Source organism: Mustelus asterias, chromosome 10, assembly GCF_964213995.1.
Source record: "Mustelus asterias chromosome 10, sMusAst1.hap1.1, whole genome shotgun sequence".
Classification (NCBI taxonomy): Eukaryota; Metazoa; Chordata; class Chondrichthyes; order Carcharhiniformes; family Triakidae; genus Mustelus; species Mustelus asterias.
Window position 1 is genome coordinate 72,971,369 of NC_135810.1, and position 26,944 is coordinate 72,998,312.

The window sequence follows — 26,944 nt, forward strand, 5'->3', positions numbered from 1 at the left end:
AGTTAGCTTTGATGGTATGAGACATGCATTGGCTAGGATAAGCTGGCAAAGGATGCTTAAGGGGTTGACAGTGGATAGCCAATGGCGGACATTTAAAGAACACGGATGAACTTCAACAACTGTACATCCCTGTCTGGCGTGAGAGTAAAATGGGGAAGGTGGCTCATTTATGGCTAACAAGGGGAATCAGGGATAGTGTTAAAGCCAAAGAGGAGGCACATAAATTGACCCAAAAAAGCCACAAGCCTGAGGATTGGGGCAGCATGGTGGCACAGTGGTTAGCACTGCTACCTCATAGTGCCAGAGACCCGGGTTCAATTCCGGCCTCGGGTCACTGTTTGTATGGAGTTTGCACTTTCTCCCCGTGTCTGCATGGGTTTCCTCTGGGTGCTCCAGTTCCCTCCCACAGTCTGAAAGATATATGGGTTAGGTTGATTGGCCATGTTAAAATTGACCCTAGTGTCAGGGGGATTAGCAGGGTAAATGTGTGGGGCTACTGGATAGGGCCTGGGTGGGATGTGGTCAGTACCGACTGGATGGGCCGAATGGCTTCTTTCTGTACAGTAGGAATTCTATGAATCCCAGAATGATAATGATGATTCAGATGATTGGGAGAAATTTAAAATCCAGCAGAGAAGGACTAAGGATTTCATTTGAGGGAAAAATAGAATATGGGAGTAGGCTTGCAGAACACACAAAAATTGACTGCAAAATCCTCTATAGATATGTGAAGAGAAAAAAACTGGTAAAAACAAATGTAGATCCCCTTAGAATAGGGTGAATTCATAATGGGCAACAAAGTAATAGCAGATCAACTGAACAAATACTTTGGCTCTATCTTCACTAAGGAGGACACAAATAACCCTCCAGAAATACTAGGGGACAGAGGGTCGAGCATGAAGGAGGAACTGAAGGAAGTCCTTATTAGTCAGGAAATTGTACTGGGGAAATTGCTGCACCCCAGAGTTGTCACTAGAAATAGTGGACACACTGGAGATCATTTTCTAGCATTTTATAGACTCGGGAAGAGTTCCAATGGATTGGAGGGTAGCTAATGTAACCCCACTTTTTAAAAAATGAGGAGAGAGAAAATGGGGAATTATGGACTGGTTAGCCTGACATCGGTGGTGGGGAAAATGCTGGAGTCAATTATTAAGGATATAATAACTGAGCATTTGGAAAGCGGTGACAGGATAGGTCAAAGTCAGCATGGATTCGCTAAAGGGAATCCGGGCTCGACAGATCTTCTGGAATTTTTTGAGGATGTGACCAGCAGAGTGCACAAGAGTGAACCAGTGGATGTTGTGTGTCTGGACTTTCAAAAGGCTTTTGACAAGGTCCCGCACAAGGGATCAGTAAGCAAAGTTAAAGCTCATGGCATTGGAGGTAATGTATTGGCTTGGATAGAGAACTGGTTGGCAGAAAGGAAGCAGAGAGTGAGAATAAATTGGTTGTTTTCAGAGTGGCAGGCAGTGACTAGTGGGGTACTGCAGGGTTCAGTGCTGGGACCCCAGCTATTCACAATATAGGTTAATGATTTGGATGAAAGGATGAAATGCAATATCTCCAAATTTGCAGACAGCACTAAGCTGGATGGCAGTGTGCGCTGTGAGGAGGATTCTAAGAGGCTGCAGGGTGACTTGGACAGGCTGGTTGAGTGGGAAAATACTTGGCAAATGCAATATAATGTGGATAAATGTGAGGCTATCTACTTTGATTTGATTTATTATTGTCACATGTATTAACAGTGAAAACTATTGTTTCTTACGCGCTATATAGACAAAACATACCGTTCATAGAGAAGGAAATGAGAGAGTGCAAAATGTTAGCTAGGGTGTAGAGAAAGATCAACTTAATGTAAGGTAAGTCCATTCAAAAGTCTGACAGCAGCAGGGAAGAAGCTGTTCTTGCGCCGGTTGGTACGTGACCTCAGATTATCGTATCTTCTTCCCGACGGAAGGTGGAGGGAGAGAGAATGTCCGGGGTGCGTGGGGTCCTTAATTATGCTGGCTGCTTTGCTGAGACAGCGGAAAGTGTGGACAGAGTCAATGGATGGGAGGCTGGTTTGCGTGATAGATTGGGCTACATTCACGACCTTTTGTAGTTCCTTGCGGTCTTGGGCAGAGCAGGAGCCATACCAAGCTGTGAAATTTGGTAGCAAAAACAGGAAGGAAGATTATCATCTGAATGGTGGCAATTTAGGAAAAGGGGAAGTGCAATGTGATCTGGGTGTCATGGTGGAACAGTCGCTGAAGGTTGGCATGCAGATACAGCAGGCAGTAAGGAAAGCTAATGGCATGCTGGCCTTCATAGCAAGAACATTTGAGTATAGGAGTAAAGATGTCTTGCTGCAGTTATAGGGGGCCTTGGTGAGGCCACACCTTGAGTGTTGTGTGCAGTTTTGGTCTCCTAGTCTGAGGAAGGACATTCTTGCTATTGAGGGAGTCCAGCGAAGGTTCACCAGACTGATTCCTGGAATGGCAGGACTGACATGTGAAGAGAGACTGGATCGATTGGGCTGGCACTCACTGGAAATTAGAAGAATGAGAGGGAATCTCATAGAAACATATAAAATCCTGATGGGACTGAACAGGCTAGATGCGGGAAGAATGTTCCCGATGCTGGGGAAGTGCAGAACTAGGGGGTCACAGTCTAAAAATAAAGGGTAAGCCATTCAGGACTGAGATGAGGAAGAACTTCTTCACTCCAAGAGCTTTGAGCCTGTTGGGGGCCAATTTGTTAGATATGTTCAAGAGGGAGCCACACGTGGCCCTTGTGGCTAAAGGGAGCAAGGGATATAGAGAGAAAGTGGGAGTGGGATACCTAAAGTACAAGATTAGCCATGATCATATTGAATGGTGGTGCAGGCTCGGAGGCCGAATGGCCTACTCCTGCATCTATTTTCTATGTTTAATTAGTTAGATAACAAGGAGACCACGACGGAACTGTCAGCCCTTCATCACTTGGCAGAGGTCACCAAGTTCACTGGTGGATTTGAGGGCATAACCAGGCTCCTGTATTAATACCCCAGTATTTCAAACATATTTCGCCATGTCCCTGTGTTTTATCTTTTATTCACATGCATTTATCTGTTGGCAATAATTTTAAAAATGTTGGCTAACAACATTCATATGAGACCAAGCTGAATTTCAAATGGGCAATACTGATTGACCTTAATGAAAAGCATCTGGACTAACCTAACTCCACAGAAATGAGCTGAAATAGAGACCAACCCCAGGCAAGAACCATCCAAAATAAAATTAAAACAGCGACAGCTCAATCTCTGAAATGTCTTTGTCATGGATATATTCAGAAAGGGAAAAAACAACAGAGAAAGAAGAATTTGAGAAGTCAGAAGGGCCATTACTCGTCCTTCTCCTTTCCCCTGCCCAAATACCACCTGTGCCAAAAGGACTGTGTGGGAATCTCTCACCATCAATGCCACTCTTAGTTTGCTACAATAAAACATGCACTCAGCCCAGTGAAGAGGTCCTGTGCAATTAGCGCAGCTGAAATTGGAACTCAGAAATAAAAAATAATTGAAATGTATTTCATGTGAAATGGTATATCGAAAAGAGTAGGCCATTCGGCCCATCAAGCCTGCTCCACCATTCAATGTGATCATGGCTAATCCCCTATCTCAACGCCATACTCCCACTCTCTCCCCCTTGACACCTTTAGTGTCTAGAAATCTATTTCTTTCTTAAATACATTCAGTGACTTGGCCTTCACAGCTTTATGTGGAAGGTTCAGATGGCTCGATTGAGGGTTACAAGTTAGCAAGGAATGAGCTGAAAAAGGGGCTTAGGAGAGCTAGGAGGGGGCATGAGAAGTCCTTGGCGGGTCGGATCAAGGAAAACCCCAAGGCTTTTTACTCTTATGTGAGGAATAAAAGAATGACCAGGGTGAGGTTAGGGCCGGTCAAGGACAGTAGTGGGAACTTGTGTATGGAGTCAGTAGAGATAGGAGAGGAGATGAATGAATACTTTTCTTCAGTGTTCACCAAGGAGAGGGGCCATGTTTTTGAGGAAGAGAAGGGGTTACAGGCTAATAGGCTGGAGGAAGTAGATGTTCGGAGGGAGGATGTACTAGCAGTTTTGAATAAACTGAAGGTCGATAAGTCCCCTGGGCCTGATTAAATATATCCTAGGATTCTTTGGGAGGCAAGAGATGAGATTGCAGAGCCTTTGGCTTTGATCTTTGGGTCCTCACTGTCCACAGAGATAGTCATGATGTGGGGATGAACTGGTTGGCTGTAGAGATTGCATTCTAATCAGTATTCTGTAACTTGATTTTGTGTCTCTGTGCCCTGTTTGAGAGCAGATTCTACTCCATCTGACAAAGGAGCAGCATTCCGAAAGCTAATGGTATTTGCTACCAAATAGACCTGTTGGACTTTAACCTGGTGTTGTTAAAACTGTTACCACGGGGATAGTGCCAGAGGACTGGAGAGTGGTGAATGTTGTTCCTCTGTTTAAGAAAGGGAATAGAAATGACCCTGGTAATTATAGGCCGGTTAGTCTTACTTCTGTGGTTGGTAAGTTGATGGAAAAGGTCCTTAGGGATGGGATTTACGGCCATTTAGAAAGATGCGGATTAATCCGGGATAGTCAGCACGGATTCGTGAAGGGCAAGTCGTGCCTCACAAATTTGATAGAATTTTTTGAGGAGGTAACTAAGTGTGTTGATGAAGGTAGGGCAGTTGATGTCATATACATGGATTTTAGTAAGGCGTTTGATAAGGTCCCCCATGGTCGGCTTATGATGAAAGTGAGGAAGTGTGGGATAGAGGGAAAGTTGGCCAATTGGATAGGTAACTGGCTATCTGATCGAAGACAGAGGGTGGTGGTGGATGGAAAATTTTCGGACTGGAGGCAGGTTGCTAGCGGAGTGCCACAGGGGTCAGTGCTTGGTCCTCTGCTATTTGTGATTTTTATCAATGACTTGGAGGAGGGGGCTGAAGGGTGGATCAGTAAATTTGCTGATGACACCAAGATTGGTGGAGTAGTGGATGAGATGGAGGGTGTTGTAGACTGCAAAGAGACATAGATAGGATGCAAAGCTGGGCTGAAAAATGGCAGATGGAGTTTAACCCTGATAAATGTGAGGTGATTCATTTTGGTAGGACAAATTTAAATGTGAATTACAGGGTCAAAGGTAGGGTTCTGAAGAGTGTGGAGGAACAGAGAGATCTTGGGGTCCATATCCACAGATCTCTGAAGGTTGCCACTCAAGTGGATAGAGCCGTGAAGAAGTCCTATAGTGTGTTAGCTTTTATTAACAGGGGGTTGGAGTTTAAGAGCCGTGGGGTTATGCTGCAATTGTACAGGACCTTGGTAAGACCACATTTGGAATATTGTGTGCAGTTCTGGTCACCTCACTATAAGAAGGATGTGGAAGCGCTGGAAAGAGTGCAGGGGAGATTTACCAGGATGCTGCCTGGTTTGGAGGGTAGGTCTTATGAGGAAAGGTTGAGCAAGCTAGGGCTGTTCTCTCTGGAGCGGAGGAGGCTGAGGGGAGACTTAATAGAGGTTTATAAAATGATGAAGGGGATAGATAGAGTGAACGTTCAAAGACTATTTCCTCGGGTGGATAGAGCTATTACAAGGGGGCATAACTATAGGGTTCATGGTGGGAGATATAGGAAGGATGTCCGTGGTAGGTTCTCTACTCAGAGAGTGGTTGGGGTGTGGAATGGACTGCCTGCAGTGATAGTGGAGTCAGACACTTTAGGAACATTTAAGCAGTTATTGGATAGGCACATGGAGCACACCAGGATGATAGGGAGTGGGATAGCTTGATCTTGGTTTCAGATAAAGCTCGGCACAACATTGTGGGCTGAAGGGTCTGTTCTATGCTGTACTGTTCTATGTTCTATAAAAAATTCTTCAGGTTCACCACCCTCTAAAATATCTCATCTCAGTCCTTAATGGTCTACCCCGTATCCTGAGACTGTGACCCCTTGTCCCAGACCCTCCCAGCTGGGGGAAACATTGTCTCTGCATCCAGTCTCTCCAGATGTATCAGAATTTTATACATTTCAACAAGTCCCCTCTCTTTCTAAACTCCAGTGAATACAGGTTCAGTCGACCCAATCTCTCCTCACTCAACAATGCTGCTATCCCAGAAATCAGTCTGGTGAACCTTCACTGCACTCCCTCAGTGTCAAGTATGTCTTTTCTTCCATAAGGAGACCAAACCTGCACACCAGTATCCCAGGTGTGGTCTGACCAAGGCTCTGTACTGCTGCATTAAGACATCCTTGCTCCTGTATCAAATCCTCTTAATGTACAAGATCATGACCTACAGAAAAATATGACAACATAAGAAATAGGAGTAGTCATACAGCCCCTTGTGTCTGCTCTGTCTGTCAATAAGATCTTGGTTGATCTGATTGTGGCCTCATTGCCAGTCCCCTGCCTGTGCCTCTTAGGTAGTCATGATGTGGAGATGCCGGCGTTGGACTGGGGTAAACACAGTAAGAAGTTTAACAACACCTGGTGTTGTTAAACTTCTTACTGTGCCTCTTAACCCTTGACACTCCTATAGTTCAACAATCTGTCTAACTCAGCCTTGAACACATTCAATGACTCATAGAATCCCTATGGTGCAGAAAGAGGCCATTCAGCCCATCAAGCTTGCACCGACAACAATCCCACCCAGGCCCTATCCTGTATTTAACATATTTTACACAGAGGGTGGTGGGGGCCTGGAATGCGCTGCCGGGCAAGGTGGTGGAGGCGGACACACTGGGAACGTTTAAGACTTATCTAGATAGCCACATGAACGGAGTGGGAATGGAGGGATACAAAAGAATGGTCTAGTTTGGACCAGGGAGCGGCGCGGGCTTGGAGGGCCGAAGGGCCTGTTCCTGTGCTGTATTGTTCTTTGTTTGTTCTTGTATTTACCCTGCTAATCCCACCGACACAAAGGGTCAATTTAACAGGGCCAATCAACCTAATCCGCACATCTTTGGAGCGTGGGAGGAAACAGGAGCACCTGGAGGAAACCCACGCAGGCACAGGCAGAATGTGCAAACTTCACACATTACCCGAGGCTGGAATTGAACCTGGGTCCCTGGAGCTGTGAGGCACCCCAGTGCTAACCACTGTGCCGCCCCGAGACTCGACCTCCACAGCTCTCTGGAGATGTGAATTCCAAAGATTATCATCCCTCTGAGAGAAGAAATTCCTCCACATTTCCATCTTAAATTGGTAATTGTGCCCCCTAGTTCTAGATTCCTTTACAAGGGTAAACATCTTTCTAGCATCGTCCCTGGTCTTACTGAATGATGTACAATCATATATCTTTCAGTAAAATATTACAATCTTGATCAAGGATAGGTAGGAATGTGGGATATGAGGTTGGGAATGTGGAATTGAGGTTACAATCAGATCAGCCATGATGTTACTGAATGGCAGAGCAGCCTACTCCTGGTTCCTAATTTGTATGTTTGTATCTATTCCTGAAGGGACCTTGCTTGCAACATGATTAAGATTCATAATTTGAGGTATGAAGTTCCAAACCAAAGCAGGAACACTCTGATACTGATCAAGGAACAGCAGCTTAAAATAATTGGACCAGAGCTCCCCTCGGAGATTCCCCTCCCCCCTCCCCAAAGAATACGCAAGGGATTTCTCAGCACAAGTGTTTCATTTCTGTCGCTTGCACAATCGAAAAAGAACATACTCCCACACAGGAGGGAAACAAATACTGCAAAGCATGTGCTGCACACAAACTTAGTACCTGTCTCTGTTTCTACAGAAAATGTGACATTTTCAGATATATAATTATAATTCTCACATATATATTTCAGGACAATTAACAGTAAGTGAAGTTACTGCACAAGTTCTCAGAGCTGGTATCGAACCAAACATGTCTCAAGCAGACAGGCGTTGACAATGGGCAAAAAGTAACACCAGGAGCAAAGGTTGAAACGTCAAAGGTTTAAAGGAAGATGGAAAGAGCATGAACACCTTAAAGGACGTGCAACTAAAATGTGGCCAAAATGTTCCTTTGATAAAACACCACATAACCAGAATGACATCTGTTATTTACAAATAGTATCGGCTACTTTTAAACAGGATGCTGCTGGTGCAAGTTCATGGGGATTTTGGAGGTGGCCCTCTCCCGGATAACTGGCCAAGACTTCTGCACCATTAAGGGGAATGCCTCGGGCTAGAAACCACCTCCAGGGTTAAGGGCACAGCTTCCACTGGGATTGAGGACAGACCCCTCCCGGATCGAGGGGAGAGGCCCCTCCCGGATTGAGGGGACCGTCTGATCCTGGATTATTGGACAGTCTGCCGCCCGATTGAGGGGAGGCATGGGATTGAGGGTGATTTAGCGGTTTGGATCAGGGATTGGCTAGCTGTAAGAAGACAGAGGGTGGTGGTTGATGGGAAATGTTCATCCTGGAGTTCAGTTACTAGTGGTGTACCGCAAGGATCTGTTTTGGGGCCACTGCTGTTTGTCATTTTTATAAATGACCTGGATGAGGGCGTAGAAGGATGGGTTAGTAAATTTGCGGATGACACTAAAGTCGGTGGAGTTGTGGACAGTGCGGAAAGATGTTGCAGGTTACAGAGGGACATTGATAAGCTGCAAAGCTGGGCTGAGAGGTGGCAAATGGAGTTTAATGCAGAAAAGTGTGAGGTGATTCGCTTTGGAAGGAGTAACAGGAATACAGAGTACTGGGCTAATGGTAAGATACTTGGTAGTGTGGATGAGCAGAGAGAAGAATCATAGAAATCATAGAAACCCTACAGTGCAGAAGGAGGCCATTCGGCCCATCGAGTCTGCACCGACCGCAATCCTACCCAGGCCCTACCCCCACATATTTTACCTGCTAATCCCACTAACCTACGCATCTCAGGGACAATTTTTAACCTGGCCAATCAACCTAACCCGCACATCTTTGGACTGTGGGAGGAAACCGGAGCACCCGGAGGAAACCCACGCAGACACGAGGAGAATGTGCAAACTCCACACAGACAGTGACCCAAGCCGGGAATCGAACCCAGGACCCTGGAGCTGTGAAGCAGCAGTGCTAACCACTGTGCTACCGTGCCGCCCCACGAGAGATCTCGGTGTCCATGTGCATAGATTCCTGAAAGTTGGCACCCAGGTTGATAGGGTTGTGAAGAAGGCGTACGGAGTGTTAGCTTTTATTGGTAGAGGGATTGAGTTTCGGAGCCATGAGGTCATGTTGCAGCTGTTCAAAACTCTGGTGTGGCCGCACTTGGAGTATTGCGTATAGTTCTGGTCGCCGCATTATAGGAAGGACGTAGAAGCATTGGAAAGGGTGCAGAGGAGATTTACCAGGATGTTGCCTGGTATGGTGGGAAGGTCTTATGAGGAAAGGCTGAGGGACTTGAGGCTGTTTTCGTTAGAGAGAAGGTGGTTAAGAGGTGACTTAATAGAGGCATATAAGATGATCAGAGGATTAGATAGGGTGGACAGTGAGAGCCTTTTTCCTCGGATGGTGATGGCTAGCACGAGGGGACATAGCTTTAAATTGAGGGGTGATAGATATAGGATAGATGTCAGAGTTAGGTTCTTTACTCAGAGTAGTAAGGGCGTGGAATGCCCTGCCTGCAACAGTAGTGGACTCGCCAACATTAAGGGCATTTAAATGGTCATTGGATAAACATATGGATGATATTGGAATAGTGTAGGTTAGATGGGCTTTAGATTGGTTTCACAGGTCGGCGCAACATCGAGGGCCGAAGGGCCTGTATTGCGCTGTAATGTTCTATGTCTGCCCCCAGATCGAGGGGACCTGTCTGCTCCTGGATTAAGGGGACCGTCTGCTCCCGGATTGAGGGGACCATCTGCTCCCGGATTGAGGGGACTGACTGCTCCTGGATGAAGGGGACTGTCTGCTCCCGGATTAAGGGGACTGTCTGCTCCTGGATTGAGGGGACTGTCTGCTCCTGGATTGAGGGGACTGTCTGCTCCTGGATTGAGGGGACTGTCTGCTCCCGGATTGAGGGGACTGTCTGCTCCCGGATTGAGGGGACTGTCTGCTCCCGGATTGAGGGGACTGTCTGCTCCCGGATTGAGGGGACTGTCTGCTCCCGGATTGAGGGGACTGTCTGCGCCCGGATTAAGGGGACTGTCTGCTCCTGGATTAAGGAGCCTGTCTGCTCCTGGATTAAGGGGACTGTCTGCTCCTGGACTGAGGGGACTGTCTGCTCCTGGATTGAGGGGACTGTCTGCTCCTGGATTGAGGGGACTGTCTGCTCCCGGATTGAGGGGACTGTCTGCTCCCGGATTGAGGGGACTGTCTGCTCCCGGATTGAGGGGACTGTCTGCTCCCGGATTGAGGGGACTGTCTGCTCCCGGATTGAGGGGACTGTCTGCGCCCGGATTAAGGGGACTGTCTGCTCCTGGATTAAGGGGCCTGTCTGCTCCTGGATTAAGGGGACTGTCTGCTCCTGGATTAAGGGGACTGTCTGCTCCTGGATTAAGGGGACTGTCTGCTCCTGGATTAAGGGGACTGTCTGCTCCCGGATTAAGGGGACTGTCTGCTCCCGGATTAAGGGGACTGTCTGCTCCCGGATTAAGGGGACTGTCTGCTCCCGGATTAAGGGGACTGTCTGCGCCCGGATTAAGGGGCCGGGCTCAGTCTGGTTGGGTTATTCCCGGATTGAGGCTCTCAGGGGCGGGACTGTCCTCAGCTCACCCCCGGCCCGGGCTGCGGGCTCTGCCCCGGGGCGGCCCCGCCGGGGAGGCGCTGCTGGTGTCTGAGCTCCGGGCAGCAGCGGGGCCGCGGAGACAGAGCCCGGCCCGGCCCGGGGGGAGAGCGGGCGGCAGGAGGGGGATCGGCCCCGGCAGAGCTGCCGAGCCGGGAATCACTCACCTCTCACGGCTTCACACTCATCCCGGCCTCGGTTACCGGCTGCCGTCCCACTCGCCGCTTCCGCCGCCTCTCGTCCACCGGGCCGCCGCCCTCAGACCCTCTCCACCCCCCTCACTCCGCTCTCCACAACCTCCCCATTCCCGCCCCGTCCACCGGCCCCGCAATCGCCTCACAGCGACACCGGGCGGCGGCTCCGTGTAACTACACCCACTCACAGCGACACCGGGCGGCGGCTCCGTGTGACTACATCCACTCACAGCGACACCGGGCGGCGGCTCCGTGTAACTACACCCACTCACAGCGGCACCGGCGGCGGCTCCGTGTAACTACACCCACACAGCGACACCGGGCGGCGGCTCCGTGTAACTATACCCACTCACAGCGACACCGGGCGGCGGCTCCGTGTAACTGCACCCACTCACAGCGGCACCGGGCGGCGGCTCCGTGTAACTACATCCACTCACAGCGACACCGGGCGGCGGCTCCGTGTAACTACACCCACTCACAGCGACACTGGGCGGCGGCTCCGTGTAACTACATCCACTCACAGCGACACTGGGCGGCGGCTCCGTGTAACTACACCCACTCACAGCGACACCGGGCGGCGGCTCCGTGTAACTACATCCACTCACAGCGACACCGGGCGGCGGCTCCATGTAACTACATCCACTCACAGCGACACCGGGCGGCGGCTCCGTGTAACTACATCCACTCACAGCGACACCGGGCGGCGACTCCCTGTAACTACATCCACTCACAGCGACACCGGGCGGCGGCTCCGTGCAACTACACCCACTCACAGCGACACCGGGCGGCGACTCTCTGTAACTACACCCACTCACAGCGACGCCGGGCGGCGACTCTCTGTAACTACACCCACTCACAGCGACGCCGGGCGGCGACTCTCTGTAACTACACCCAGTCAGCTGCACTGGGCAGCGGCTCCCTGTAACTACACCCACTCACAGCGACACCGGGCGGCGACTCCCTGTAACTACAACCACTCACAGCGACACTGGGCGGCGATTGTCTGTAACTACATCCACTCACAGCGACACTGGGCGGCGACTGTCTGTAACTACACCCACTCACAGCGACACGGGCGGCGGCTCCGTGTAACTACACCCACTCACAGCGACACCGGGCGGCGGCTCCGTGTAACTACATCCACTCACAGCGACACCGGGCGGCGGCTCCGTGTAACTACATCCACTCACAGCGACACCGGGCGGCGGCTCCGTGCAACTACACCCACTCACAGCGACACCGGGCGGCGACTCCCTGTAACTACAACCACTCACAGCGACACTGGGCGGCGATTGTCTGTAACTACATCCACTCACAGCGACACTGGGCGGCGACTGTCTGTAACTACACCCACTCACAGCGACACGGGCGGCGGCTCTGTGTAACTACACCCACTCACAGCGACACCGGGCGGCGGCTCCGTGTAACTACATCCACTCACAGCGACACTGGGCGGCGGCTCCGTGTAACTACACCCATTCACAGCGACGCCGGGCGGCGACTCTCTGTAACTACACCCACTCACAGCGACACCGGGCGGCGACTGTCTGTAACTGCACCCACTCACAGCCGCACCAGGCGGCGGCTCCGTGTAACTACACCCAATTAAAGCGACACCGGGCGGCGACTCCGTGTAATTACACCCACTCACAGCGACACCGGGCGGCGACCCTCTGTAACTACACCCACTCACAGCGACACCGAGCGGCGACTCTCTGTAACTACACCCACTCACAGCGACACCGAGCGGCGGCTCCCTGTAACTACACCCTGTTTGTGAAGTGAAATCCCACTCACCTGACGAAGGAGCAGCGCACCGAAAGCGAGTGGCTTTTGCGACCAAATAAACCTGTTGGACTTTAACCTGGTGTTGTGAGACTTCTTACTACTATATACTCAGAGTATAAGCCCAAGACTACTGTAAGAAGTCTCACAACACCAGGTTAAAGTCCAACAGGTTTATTTGGTAGCAAAAGCCACTAGCTTTCGGAGCACAGCTCCTTCGTCAGGTGAGTGGGATTTCAGTTCATAAACAGAACATATAAAGACACAAACTCAATTTACAAAATAATGGTTGGAATGCGAGTCTTTACAGGTAATCAAGTCTCAAAGGTACAGACAATGTGAGTGGAGAGAGGGTTAAGCACAGGTTAAAGAGATGTGTATTGTCTCCAGCCAGGACAATTAGTGAGATTTTGCAAGCCCAGGCAAGTCGTGGGGGTTACAAATACACTATACGACTTGCCTGGGCTTGCAAAATCTCACTAACTGACCTGTGTGGACACAAAGAACAAAGAACAGTACAGCACAGGAAACAGGCCCTTCGGCCCTCCAAGCCTGTGCCGCTCATTGGTCCAACTAGACCATTCGTTTGTATCCCTCCATTCCCAGAATGCTCATGTGACTATCCAGGTAAGTCTTAAACGATGCCAGTGTGTCTGCCTCCACCCCCTACTTGGCAGCGCATTCCAGGCCCCCACCTCTGTGTAAAAAACATCCCTCTAATATCTGAGTTATACCTCACCTTGAGCCCGTGACCCCTCGTGACCGTCACCTCCGACCTGGGAAAAAGCTTCCCACTGTTCCCCCAATCTATACCCTTCATAATTTTGTACACCTCTAATAGGTCTCCCCTCATTCTCTGTCTTTCCAGGGAGAACAAGCCCAGTTTACCTAATCTCTCCTCATAGCTAAGACCCTCCATACCAGGCAACATCCTGGTAAACCTTCTCTGCACTCTCTCTAAAGCCTCCACGTCCTTCTGGTAGTGCGGCGACCAGAACTGGATGCAGTACTCCAAATGTGACCTAACCAGCGCTCTATACAGCTGCAACATCAGACTCCAGCTTTTATACTCTATACCCCGTCCTATAAAGGCAAGCATACCACATGCCTTCTTCACCACCTTCTCCGCCTGTGCTGCTACCTTCAAGGATTTGTGGACTTGCACACCTAGGTCCCTCTGTGTTTCTATACTCTTGATGGCTCTGCCATTTATTGTATAACTCCCCCCTACATTAGTTCTTCCAAAATGCATCACTTCGCATTTATCTGGATTAAATTCCATCTGCCATTTCTCCGCCCAATTTTCCAGCCTATCTATATCCTGCTGTATTGTCCAACAATGTTCATCGCTATCCGCAAGTCCAGCCATCTTCGTGTCATCCGCAAACTTGCTGATAACACCAGTTACACCTTCTTCCAAATCATTTATATTTATCACAAATAGCAGAGGCCCCTGTACAGAGCCCTGCGGAACACCACTGGTCACAGACCTCCAGCCAGAAAAAGACCCCTCGACTGCTACCCTCTGATTCCTGTGGCCAAGATGTGGAGATGCCGGCGTTGGACTGGGGCCAAGCCAGTTTTCTACCCATCTAGCCACCTCTCCTTGTATCCCATGAGCCTTAACCTTCTTAACCAACCTGCCATGAGGGACTTTGTCAAATGCCTTAACTGAAATCCATATAGACGACATCCATGGCTCTTCCTTCGTCAACCGTTTTTGTCACTTCCTCAAAAAACTCCTCCAAATTTGTAAGGCACGACCTCCCTCTTACAAAACCATGCTGTCTGTCACAATACACATTGTCTGTACCTTTGAGACTTGATTACCTGGAAAGACTCGCATTCCAACCATTATTTTGTAAACTGAGTTTGTGTCTTTATATGCCCTGTTTGTGAACTGAAATCCCACTCACCTGACGAAGGAGCAGCAAGCTCTCCGAAAGCTAGTGGCTTTTGCTACCAAATAAACCTGTTGGAATTTAACCTGGTGTTGTGAGACTTCTTACTGTGTTTACCCCAGTCCAACGCTGGCATCTCCACATCATGACTACATCTACTCACAGCGACACCGGGCGATGGCTCCCTGTAACTACCCCGTTCAGTGACGTAGATGATGCTTTGGGGAGCCAGGAGGTAAGTTACTTGCTGCAGATTTCCCAGTCTTTGAGCAGCTCTTATATATACCTTATATATATGGCTAGTCCAGTTCAGTATCTGGTCAATGGTAACCCCCAGGATGTTGATAGTGGGTGATTCACTGATGGTAATGCCATTGAATGTCAAGCTAGATTCTCTCTTATTGGAGATAGACTGTGGTATTTGTGTGATGTGCAGTTAAAACCACATTGTCCTTCTTCACTACTTCCAATCCTGATGACAATGCTGCAGTGCTTCACGTGCCACCTCCAGTTATATGTACTTTGTCTGGCTAGCTGATCTCCTTTTGCCACTTTCTGGGAAAATATGTTGTATTGCTGACCACTACCTGTGCAAATCTCAAAAGAAGTGCCAAGAATTGTAGGGCTGTCCTTTTTCTGGAGCCTGCCCTGGACTACTGCTCTCCTCTCATTTCCAGCCTTCAATTACTCTGTTCCCACAATGAAGGTTACCATTAGACATTTAACTTGAGGCCAGCTCCTACCTCATCACCAGGTCTGCAATCTCTAATGGGTCAGTTTCTGGCATGGTCTTGGAACCTGGAAATGATCCTGATGTAAGGATCTTGTTCCTGGAATAAAAGTTCTGATCACCCTCTCAGTTTCTATCCTGTTAAGCCCCTTCAGAATCCTGAATGTTGCAATGAGGTCACCTTTCATTGTTCTAAACTCAGAGAATAGGCCCAATTTACTCAGCCTCACATCACAGGACAGCCCTTTCATCCCAGGAATCAATCTAGTGAACTTTAGCTGTTCCACCTACAAGGCAAGTATATACTTCCTTAGATATGGAGACCAAAACTGGATCCAGTACTCTGGGTGTGGTCTCATCAAAGCCCTGTACAATTATCAAATTTCCTACAACCATATATGTTCCCTGACTGTTTTGGTCTGACCACTACTCTCATCCCCTATTTATTTTATCTTCAGGTTTATGTTATTTTCATTGATCCCCTCCCACCTTCTTATTAGTCTAAAGTTGTATCCACACTTCTACTTGTCCTTTCCACCAGTACTCTTGTTCCATTCCAGTTCAGATGGAGCCTAACCTAGCAGTATAGCTCCTTCCTGTCCCAGTCCTATGCCAGGATCCCATGCATTGGTAGGTCCCCTTCCAACAATTCTGCTAACATATCATGGGTAGCTATTCAGGTAAGAACTGCGGAACTGTCCTAGGTTTCCTTCTCTAACTCAGAGTCAGAGACCTTTTCAGGGGATCCGGTAGTAATGCCCATGGAGTCAGCACATTGATTTTGATTTGATTCGATTTATTATTGTCACATGTATTAACATACAGTGAAAAGTATTCTTTCTTGCACGCTATACAGACAAAACATACCGTTCATAGAGAAGGAAACGAGAGAGTGCAGAATGTAGTGTTACAGTCATAGCTAGAGAAAGATCAACTTAATGCAAGGTAAGTCCATTCAAAAGTCTGGCAGCAGCAGGAAAGAAGTTGTTCTTGAGTCTGTAGGTACGTGACCTCAGACTTTTGTATTTTTTCCCAAAGGAAGAAGATGGAAAAAAGAATGTCTGGGGTGCGTGGGATCCTTGATTATGCTGGCTGCTTTGCCGAGGCATCGGGAAGTGTAGACAGAGTCAATGAATGGGAGACTGGTTTGCGTGATGGATTGGGCTACATTTACAACCTTTTGTAGTTCCTTGCAGTCTTGGGCAGAGCAGGAGCCATACCAAGCTGTGATACAACCAGAAAGAATGCTTTCTGTGGTGCATCTGTAAAAGTTGGTGAGAGTCGTAGCTGACATGCCAAATTTCCTTAGTCTTCTGAGAAAGTAGAGACGTTGGTGGGCTTTCTTAACTATCGTGTCGGCATGGGGGGGGACCAGGACAGATTGTTGGGATTTCCACAGGGTCCTGATGTGCAACTTGGCTTGCAGGATGGGTTCTGAAGATTCAGAGACTGTAGGATCTGGTCCATAATGGTTTTGTTTAGGTAGCAGATTAGCAAAATATCTACTGAAAATATTTACCTGATTTATACTGCCATTGCACAGCAGAACTGCAGGTCAGAAACTGAAAAGTATATTTTTGAAATTGGCATTAGTGTGAGCATATGTGTTTCACTCCAGGTGTGATTCTATTGACCCACTAGGAAGCTTTTAGCAAAACAAACTTTATTTAACAATACTGTTTAACTATTAACAAACAAATTGGTGTAACTTTTACCAATTTAAATGCTTAAACATGACACGATACAATTCTTAACTGCTGGGCTATCTCTAATAGTTTCAATTTAAGCAATATTCCTCATAGATACAAACTCTTCTTCAAAATCAGTTAGCAAACAACAGGCCTACATGCTGGTATGCGGGCTGCTCAAATCTCCAGAACATCTCTGGAGAGATACCCGCTTTCTATCAGGTCCCAGATTTCAATTTCCAGAGAGAGAAGGTCTGCTGCTCCTTACAAATTCAAGCAGAAACTACCTGCTTTTACCCTCTGCAAGCCTAGCTCCTCCCAGTAGCACATGATGCAGTCTTGTCAATCAACCTAATTAAACCCTACTCTGAAACCCCAGGGGAGGTGAGAAAAAGTAGCATTATGAGTAAGGAGATGAATTAAGGCAGTTTGAGTGGTAGATGTATTTAAGCATTGCTCATGTTGCGATAAGTGTGCCCTATCTTGCGAAGCTGTGGTACCTGATAAGCCTATCTTCCATGTATTGCACTTCTTCATTCATTCCTCCCGCTAAATAGTACAATGGAAATGAATCTCTGATAGATCTGATATGCTTTTGTTGCATGTGTTAAATGAGATACATAAAGAAAACCCAAGTAAATAAAGAACAATTTGTACAAAGATTTCACAAGTAAATTTGCAGCAATTTGCAGATCCTCTGAAGGTTCACATTAAATGTGGTTTTTCCTGTTAGCATTATTGCTGAATTCCCTTTAATAGCTTTCTTAGTGATGGACTAACCACAGACAGAAATCAGATGACTGACATGAATACCAGTAGGCTAAAGCTGGATGGATATGTCTGGCCACTGACTTACCAACCGTCCAGGATTGGGCTGGAGTCTCCAGAAGTTGAACAGTAGGGTGTGATTTTAGCACCTTGCTATGCCCGGTTATCAGTGCGGTGAGCTGGGACAATAGCGCATGAAGCTAAAATTTTGTTTCGCGTCCGGTGCAAAATGGTATCTGATCTTCCGGCTCCTTCGGAGTGGCGAGAACCACTTCGTGCCCAGAAAGGGCGCAAAGCTTATTAGCATGAGATTGACTGGATTTCAATATCATTAGGGAGTTTAGCATGCATGCTTTCCCCTCCCAGATGCTTCCCACCTCTCAATCGAGACATCACACAGGCACCAATTAGCTCTGCTCTTTAAAAGTGTAGCTCAGGCACAGCAGTCGTGAAGGAGACGAGTACTGCTGACCACCAACCTCTATGGTGCGGTGGAGGGGGGGAGTGTTGTCAGCCACTGCCATGCTGCACCATGGGATGGGGGCTTGCATGGGTGCAGGTGTTTGGGGGTGCTCGTGCTGGTCTGGGTGTCCGCAGGTCAGGGGTTGCTGCTGGTTTGGGGCTTATGTTGCGCACATTCCCGCTGGCTGCTGAATGACCCCCGAGGGGTTGCATATGAGGTCGAGTCCCAACCTCACTAATGTTGCATTGGTTACACTGCCATCTATCTGCTGGGCAGGCTGTGTGTTTGATTGAGGACATTCCATCCCAGGCCCCACTAACAGTAACAAGAACCAGGCCTGGCAGCTGACACCCCAATCAAGGGAGCTTGGCAGGTGTTACACTGCATGGACTTTGCAGTGCTCCCTATGATGGCCACCCATCGTGAGGAAGGCACGAGGGTGCTTCTCCACCGTCTGTCTGAACTGCTAGCCATCCCTGGAATCCAGTGCACCAGACGTCCAGGTGGGCGCACACATGTCTATGCTTCAAGGGTTCCTAATGGGGAACGCTCAGAGCCATCCTTATGCTCCCTGTGTCTGCTGTGACGAGGATGTGGCAATGGTCGACAGCCCATTGAGGTGGCACATGGCACTGGGGATTTTGATTTGATTTATTATTGTCACATGTATTATTATACAGTGAGAAGTATTGTTTCTTGCGCATTATGCAAAGTATTCTGTACATAGAGAAGGAAAGGATAGAGTGCAGAATATAATGTTACATTCATAGCTAGGGTGTAACGAAAGATCAACTTAATGCAAAGTCACTCTATTCAAAAGTCTGATGGCAGCAGGGAAGAAAGTGTTCTTGAATGAGTCGGTGCATGTCCTCAGACTTTTGTATCCTTTTCCTAATGGAAGAAGGTGGAAGAGAGTATGTCCGGGATGTGTGGGGTCCTTAATTATGCTGGTTGCTTTTCTGAGGCAGCGGGAAGTGGAGACAGTGTCAATGAGTGGGAGGCTGATTTGCGTGATGGATTGGACTTTGTTCATGACCCTTTGTAGTTTTTTGCGGTCTTGGACAGAGCAGGAGCTGTGATACAACTGGAAGGAATGCTTTCTAAGGTGCATCTGTAAACATTGGGGAGAGTTGTAGCTAACATGGCAAATTTCCTTAGTCTATTGAGAAAGTAGAGGCGTTGGTGGACTTTCTTAACTATAGCGTTGGCACGGGGGGACCAGAACAGGTTGTTGGTGATGTGGACATCTAAAAACTTGAAGCTCTTGACCATTTCTACTTCATCCCCATTGATATAGACTTGGGCATGTTGGGGTTGGGTTACCAGCGTCCAGACTCATGGGGACACTAGCTACTGGGAGGGAGTGAGGGGCTGGGATGGATAACCGTACAGACTGTCTGTCTCTCTCTGGCAGTTATACTCATGGCTGCTGTGGCGGATGAGGGAGATGGCTGACTGTGGCAAGGCCAGCCCAGGCTAGAGGCTGCAGCAGAAGGACAGGGACTGCTGGTCATGGCTAGTATGTAGCCACCCATCAGCCCAAGAGTGGAGGGGAGGGGCAGGTGCAGTCTACAGGATCTACATGTCCTTTAATGAACTACCGGATGCCATGTATCATAGATCATAGAATCCAACAGTGCAAAAGGAGGCCATTCAGCCCATTGAGTCTGCACCGACCACAATCCCACCCAGGCCCTATCCCCATAACCCCATGCATTTACCCTAGCTAGTACCCCTGACACTAAGGGGCAATTTGGCATGGCCAATCCGCCTAACCTGCACATCTTGAACTGTGGGAGGAAACCGGAGCACCCGGAGAAAACCCACGCAGACACAGGGAGAATGTGCAAACTCCACACCGACAGTGACTCAAGACGAGAATCGAACCCAGGTCCCTAGCACTGTGAGTGAACAGTGCTAACCATAGTGCCACCGTGCTGCCCCCTCATGTGTCACCGCAGACTGCGGTTCAGCGGGAAGACAGTGCAGCACCTGTGTGTGGGGCTGCTCTGTGCAGCGCCATCTTCCTGGAGTAACTGCCTGTGAGTACATCGTTAGTGTTTAAATGCAGATCCCCCTACTTAATGGTGTGTCACAGTGGCCACTTTGGGCATGTCATGTGCCTGGAGCCTCCATGACGGCATGATTCACATGGCGGCTCTTTCATTGCATTCATTGAAAGATTGCGATGTGGAGCGTGCCTGAGAGACTGGCGCGGTTCACCGTATTTCTCTTGCCGTTGTGACACTTAGGCTGGAATGCTTCGGCCATTCATGCCAGCAGGATTTTCCCATCCCTCTGCAGTGAACAGAGATTTGGTTGGGCACCAAATTCTCCGGCCTTACAGCAGTGGGAGCATGGCGTGAACGGCTGGTTGATCACGCCCTTTGAAATATTTTGGGAAAATTCTGCCCATAATCTCATAGGGCGGCACGGTAGCACAGTGGTTAGCATTGCTGCTTCACAGCTCCAGGGACCTGGGTTCGATTCCCAGCTTGGGTCACTGTCTGTGTGGAGTTTGCACATTCTCCTCGTGTCTGCGTGGGTTTCCTCCGGGTACTCCGGTTTCCTCCCACAGTCCAAAGATGTGCTGGTTAGGTTGATTGGCCATGCTAAAATTGCCCTTAGTGTCCTGAGATGCGTAGGTTAGAAGGATTAGTGGGTAAATATGTAGGGATATGAGGTTCGGGCCAGGGTGGGATTGTGGTCGGTGCAGACTCGATGGGCCGAACGGCCTCTTTCTGTACTGTAGGGTTTCTATAATCTCCAATTTGCTGCAAGCAACCGTGGAAAGATAAACATGGAGGCTTAAAAAAAAACTGAGCGTTTCCATATCGTTATAGAAGTATTGGAGATGGGAGAAAATAATCCAAATGGGCAATGAAAAGTCCTTTTGCTTTCCGACTGGTGTGGGAAGGTGGTGCTGTTGTGCCTGCCGCACAGTCTGTTCTAACCCTTATACGGTGGACAAATAACTGCGGGTAGACGTCTGGTTAGTTCAATCAATATTTATTTAAGACACACAATCAATAATCACCCACCCAACCAACAATAAGTTATCTTACAGAAAAATACTAGAGTTCAAGTCCAATACAAGACCTTGACTTAACTTTGCGTGACTGGCAAGTACCCAAGCAGACATTGGCCTTTATCTGTGCGTTGGTCTCGGTCGTCCTCTGCGTAGTCTGGTCCTTTGGTCTGGTACTCTGGTTCTGGTCTTCGGCCTTCTCGGGTGTGGTGGCTCTCCTCATGCTGGTTGTCGCTGGCGATGGTCACCGGTGTTGTAGCTCGTTCGTGGGGTCAGACAGAGAGAGAGATTCCTGGTTGTGCAGCACCCTTTATACCCCGTTGGTTTCGCGCTCCTTTTGGCCATTGCCAATCAATCGATAAGGACTTGATCACCCTGATCAATAAAGTCCAATCGGGTGCTGCCACATCAATCTCTGGGTGTGTCCCCAATAAGAAGTTAAACAACACCAGGTTAAAGTCCAACAGGTTGATCAACCTGTTGGTTTAACCTGGTGTTGTTAAACTTCTTACTGTGTTCACCCCAGTCCAACGCCGGCATCTCCACATCATGTGTCCCCAATGGCCATGTCTGCAGGTGCTGGGGGCACGTAGGGTTCACACCTCCCTCCTATATAAGGGGTTACAGCGCCCCTATGTCTGGTAAACAACCCAGTTTGACCAGAAAGTCTCTCTTGTCCTGGAGATGACCCATATCCTGTGTATTCACTCGTCTGGGTTGCAGCCTGTTTATCTCTGTCTTTTAGGCTGCAGCCTAGCGTTTTAGTTCTTGCCCAATTGTCCCAGAGTGCTTTACACATCGCCATTTTAGATGGCCCGTTTGGCCACAGTCCCCCTTTGATCCTGAACGTGAAGTGTGATGGATCACAAACTCAGGACCAGTATCTGTCAGGAATTCCCCAGTCGCTCAACAGTCAAGCAAGGCCCAGGCATTGGCATGCACAGTAATAATACATTCCTACAACATATTCCAGAAGCTACAGACAATAGCCCTCTACAAATACAAACGACCACATATTCTAAACTCCATTATTACAATAAACTAGTTACCCACAAATACAGGCAATCCGATATTTCAAACACCATTATTACAATAAGCTAATTACAAACCAACATTCAAACAAACATTAGAATAAAGTATTCGCAGATCTGAGGCACATTTGGTAGTAGAATTTCCAATGGCTCATTAGTACAAATTGCAAAATGGCAGGCTTCCTGTAAACATTGCTCTACTGAATTAGAGGGGATCATGGTTCAAGGGCGGACCCTACGTTCTGCCTCTGGGTGATCCTCTTTTTCCATCGGCTGAATTGGACTGTGAGGATGATTAGGTATACCAGGGTGAACAAAATCAGTACTACCGCCAGGTGTGACATTATGCGAACAAATGGTTGGATTTGGATGTATGAGCCCCAGTTCCAAACGTCATCCCACCAAGAGGTGACTTTAATTTCTTTAATCCTCCTTTTCACCTCTTGGGTCTGCTGTACTACTTTGGTGAAGGTTCTGTGGGCTGTAGCCAATTTTGCCCGAATCAGGTTCAATTCCTCTGGCAGGAGTTTTAGGCTTGTGTCATATTTCTCATGGTACTCTCCTAGAGTCTGTCGGAGCTCGTCAGTGGCGTTCAAATCTACCCTCTCCCTCTTATGAATGTCTATTAGTTGAATGAGACCCACCCTGGCTGGTATGTCTGGTTTGATGCAGAATGTAGTGTTAGTAATGTTACAATGTGTCGCGCCATACTGACATTGTTTCAAGGAGGTGGTGAGACAGTATCTCCCTGCTCCCTTGTAAGCTACCTGAGTTATGTCTGTATCCAGGCTACGAGCTTCTACTGAGCAATTTCGGCTAGTGTTTGTTCCGAAGCCACACAGTGCAGGCTCATTCAAGTAAACTGGATACGGACATGCGATTATTTCGTCAGTTTGCTGACATCTGTCCAGAGTAGTGCCTATGAGTCTCCCTTCTTTCCCCACTGCGTACGGTAATGTGCCATCGTGCCCTATCCAGATATCCTCATGGATAGCCCCCATATTTTCCACTTCAAAGACCCTCAGTCCGACCCGGTTGTCAGTGATTATGGGAAGCCCTAAGATCATTCCCAGGGCTTCCCCTGGAGTCCCTTTGCAGTCGTCATTGAATCAGACTTTGGTCAACTGTCGCATCTGGCAGCCAGATAACTCGGGGTGTTTCTTACCCGTAAATAAGTGTTCCATCTGTTCGTCACTAATCCAAGATGGAACCTGTCCACTGCGTACTTGCTCTAGGTTTTCCCTTAGCTGTTCTATCATCCACTGTCCATATGCACTACATAAAGTCCGGTTCTGTTGTCGGTCATCATCCTCTAACTTTTCCTTGATAATTTGATTGATTGTCTTGGCGTGTCTTTCTAACACAGCTACCATGTGGCTGCTGGCTGTGTTCCCAGTCATTTCCCCTTCAGCATCTTGCTGATTGTCCTCATTGATGGAACTTAGTGTCTGTTTAACCTGTTGGGTCAGAACTCTAAGTTTATTGTCCAGGTCAGCTAAATCAAGGGCGTTGATGGTCGCTACCCCTGCCCCGTATGCTGTGGCCATGTCATTGACTAACTCCCTCCTGGATCTTTCCTGTCTTTCATCCATTCCTACCTTCCGTCCTAACAGTCTGCGAGTTAAGTGGAGGTATAATCTCTTAAGATGGGGAGAGCACCACTCTGGCAGTTGGGTCGCAGCTATACCCACCACCACAGGTACCAATTCGTGGTGGATGCTGTCATACAGGGTTTTCCATTCTGTGGTACGGGGGTGGCTTCAGGACAAATCAAGTGGGATGGGTCTGGGGTTGGCTTCGGCCCAGTTCTTATTTCATACAATGCAAAGTTCCCCTCTGTGAATGTCCCGGGGCACCGCTGCCCGAGCTCTAATCCTTTTTCTGGGCTGTTGGCCAGACATCCAATTTCGGGGCACCCATGATTTGAAAATCCCCACCAATCCCCTTCTATGGTGACACTCAGATAACATTCAGTTGAACTGCCACTTGGTTTTTTGTATACCAGCCGCTGGTTGTTACACCCAAACATTATACTCTTCTCGGGGTGCACCCATAACACACCTCCCTCACATTCCCCCACGTCAGGTGGGGCAAACCATAAATAACCGGGATACCACAAGTTCATCTTGCTTGGAATGTCCTGTGTGCTTATCCGATGATGAGTCCAATGAGGTAGATCGTCGGTTGCATCTCTGTTGTCGTCCGTCACTGTCCTGAGAAAATCAATGTAATTTCTGCTGTTACCGTATCTAATATTTGATGTATATTCATATATTTAAAGTGTCCATGCTCTCCCCCCCCTTTTTTTTTGAACACTTATTTGAGAGTGGTGTGGTCAGGAGGACCCGGGTATCTCAAGTGTCACTTGCATGTCGTAATTTTTTATCTTAATTGTGGAGCACTATGGAGCAATTATTTGTTCAGATCGATGAATAGATGAGTCATGGGGTTGTCAGAAAGAGCTTATTTAACTGGCCAGCAAAATCAAGGCGATCGGTTTTAGTCTAGCAGCAGTCACCATTAACTATAGGGATTCGAACAGCACTGGAGTTGGTCTGTAATGACCTGAAGAAGTGTCTGTTCTATAAGTGTGTTGGAGTTTGAAAGCGGGCCGCATGTAAAATTTAGCACAAGTGCCTCTAAGAGTTGAAAATGTGTCCCTTTAACATTAGGGGTAAAGAGATGGCCCTTCTATCATTAGAACACTGGAAATAAAATTCTCAGTGTCACTTGGAACGCAGAGCAGCTGCATATTGTACCAGGCTTTTGCACTGTAAGAGTTTTGTTTATTTCATTTCCTGTTGAGAATGTAGCTCAGTCGCCTTGAAGATTTTCAAATTTAGCACAGCTGCCTCAATGACGTTAAAATTTAGCATAGCTGCCTTGAGGATGTGAAAATTTAGCATATCTGCCTCAAAGATTTTAAAATGTAGCATAGCTGCCCAAAGATATGTATAATTTGCTCAATGTGGTCCTAACTGGAGAAAGTTGGCGAAAGAGTTGGCATCGGGTTATATGAGTAGCCTAGTTAGTCTTACTAGCAGTATGGAACCACTTGTAGACTGGTGCTTCCATCAGAGATTCTTGTACCTTGCATTGGTCTGTACTTGTAGGCTGAATGTCATCATCTGGAGCACCTTAGATTCCTTCATTCAGCATTTTTGTTAACCAATTGCCCAACAGAGACTCATCTTCTGAATCATTTGTCTCATGGGACTCCATCATTATCTCCTCACCTGGTTTCCATACCCATGTCTGTTTGTTGGACTGCACTGTGGAGTCTGCGTTTGAATCAAGGTTCAGGGGTCCTTTATCCTCATGTCCCAGTCTAATTAATCTATGTGTCTGGTCCCTTATCCATGTGGGGGATGCAGCACCGGGTGTCCCCATCAAAATAACCTGGTGTCGTTTAGTCAGGGCCTCACTGTTGGGTCTGGGGCTGTTAAGGATTATGTTTATGGGAGAATCCATAATGGTGAGAGGGCCGATATCTGGCGAGTCGCGTCAGTCCTCTAGGGTGCGCAAGTCTCCTGTTATGTCTGGGTCGGTCAGTTCCCTAGGGGTACTTCAGGTGTGGACGAGGCTCTGGGCTGTAGTGTGGTAGGGGTAAGGGTCTGGTCTGAACCTGAAAGTGGATGAGAAGGTGTCCGGGTAAATACATTTCCTAGGTGAGGCCATTCCGGTCGCCTAGTGTCATCCTCCCCTATCTCTAATGAGAGATGGTGGAAGTGATTATTCTGAGGCCCGTAAGCTTTCAGTTGATTGGCGTGGAACCAACCAGTTTCCCGTTGGCGATTAAGACTTTATACACTGAGGGGCTTATTTTGTCGGTGATGGTGTGCGGACCTGCATATCTCGGGGACAAGAAAGAATTGGTGTTGTAGAGGGAAATCATCACCTGCTGGCCAACTGTATATTCTACTGGGTGTACCCTTTTATCGAAATATGCCTTGCTCTGTTTCTTTTTAACTCCTATTCGGACAACCGCGGCTAACTGGGCTGCTTTAATGTTTTCGGTTATCTGCTGGGTGGCTTTCTCGTGGGTGAGCGCTGTGATAGCAGGCTCAGTTAAATCAAATCCCAATAAATATTCAGCTCTCCTCATAGGTCGGCCAGTCATTAATGTGTGGGGGGTGAATCCAGTAGAACTGGAAACGGTGTTACATACCATCATGAAGGCAAAGGGAAGTACTGTATCCCATGTTGTGTTGTTTTGCTGCACTGTCTAATGATCCCTTTTAGCGTACGGTTCATGCGCTCTACGATTCTACTGGATTGTGGATGGTAGGCGATATGGAATTTCTGCTTGATGCCAAACATAGCCCTAACGTTCTGTATCACCCGCCCGGTGAAATGTGTCCCTTGGTCGGACTCTATGCTGCGGGGAAGACCCCATCGTGTAAACACCTGCTGGGCTAATATCTTTGCGGTGGCCTTAGCTGTGTTGGGTCTAGTGGGGAATGCCTCGACCCATTTGGTGAAAGTGTCTATTATAACCAGGATGTATTTAAATTCATTCCTACATGGCGGCAGTGGGCGTGTGTGTCTTAGCTCCGCTTTCCTGGCATATCGGGGTTGTTCTGGGCACAAATTAAACAATTGTCGATATAATGGGCAACGTCATCGTGCAGTTCGGGCCACCAACATAATTCTTTTAAT

The 26,944-nt window shown here is 48.1% G+C and overlaps 1 protein-coding gene across 3 annotated transcripts in view; it reads right to left on the reverse strand.

Moving 5' to 3' along the window:
• rev1 (REV1 DNA directed polymerase) overlaps positions 1-11,043 on the reverse strand; it is a 111,571-nt gene extending 100,528 nt beyond the window's left edge. For 2 of the 3 annotated variants that reach the window (XR_013498877.1, XM_078221930.1), the window contains exon 1: positions 10,865-11,035. The gene's annotated coding sequence lies outside the window, so the exon portion shown is untranslated. Of the gene's footprint in view, positions 1-10,864 lie in introns of all 3 variants that reach the window. The other variant, XM_078221928.1, reaches the window with a different exon arrangement.
• Positions 11,044-26,944: the final 15,901 nt, after the last annotated feature.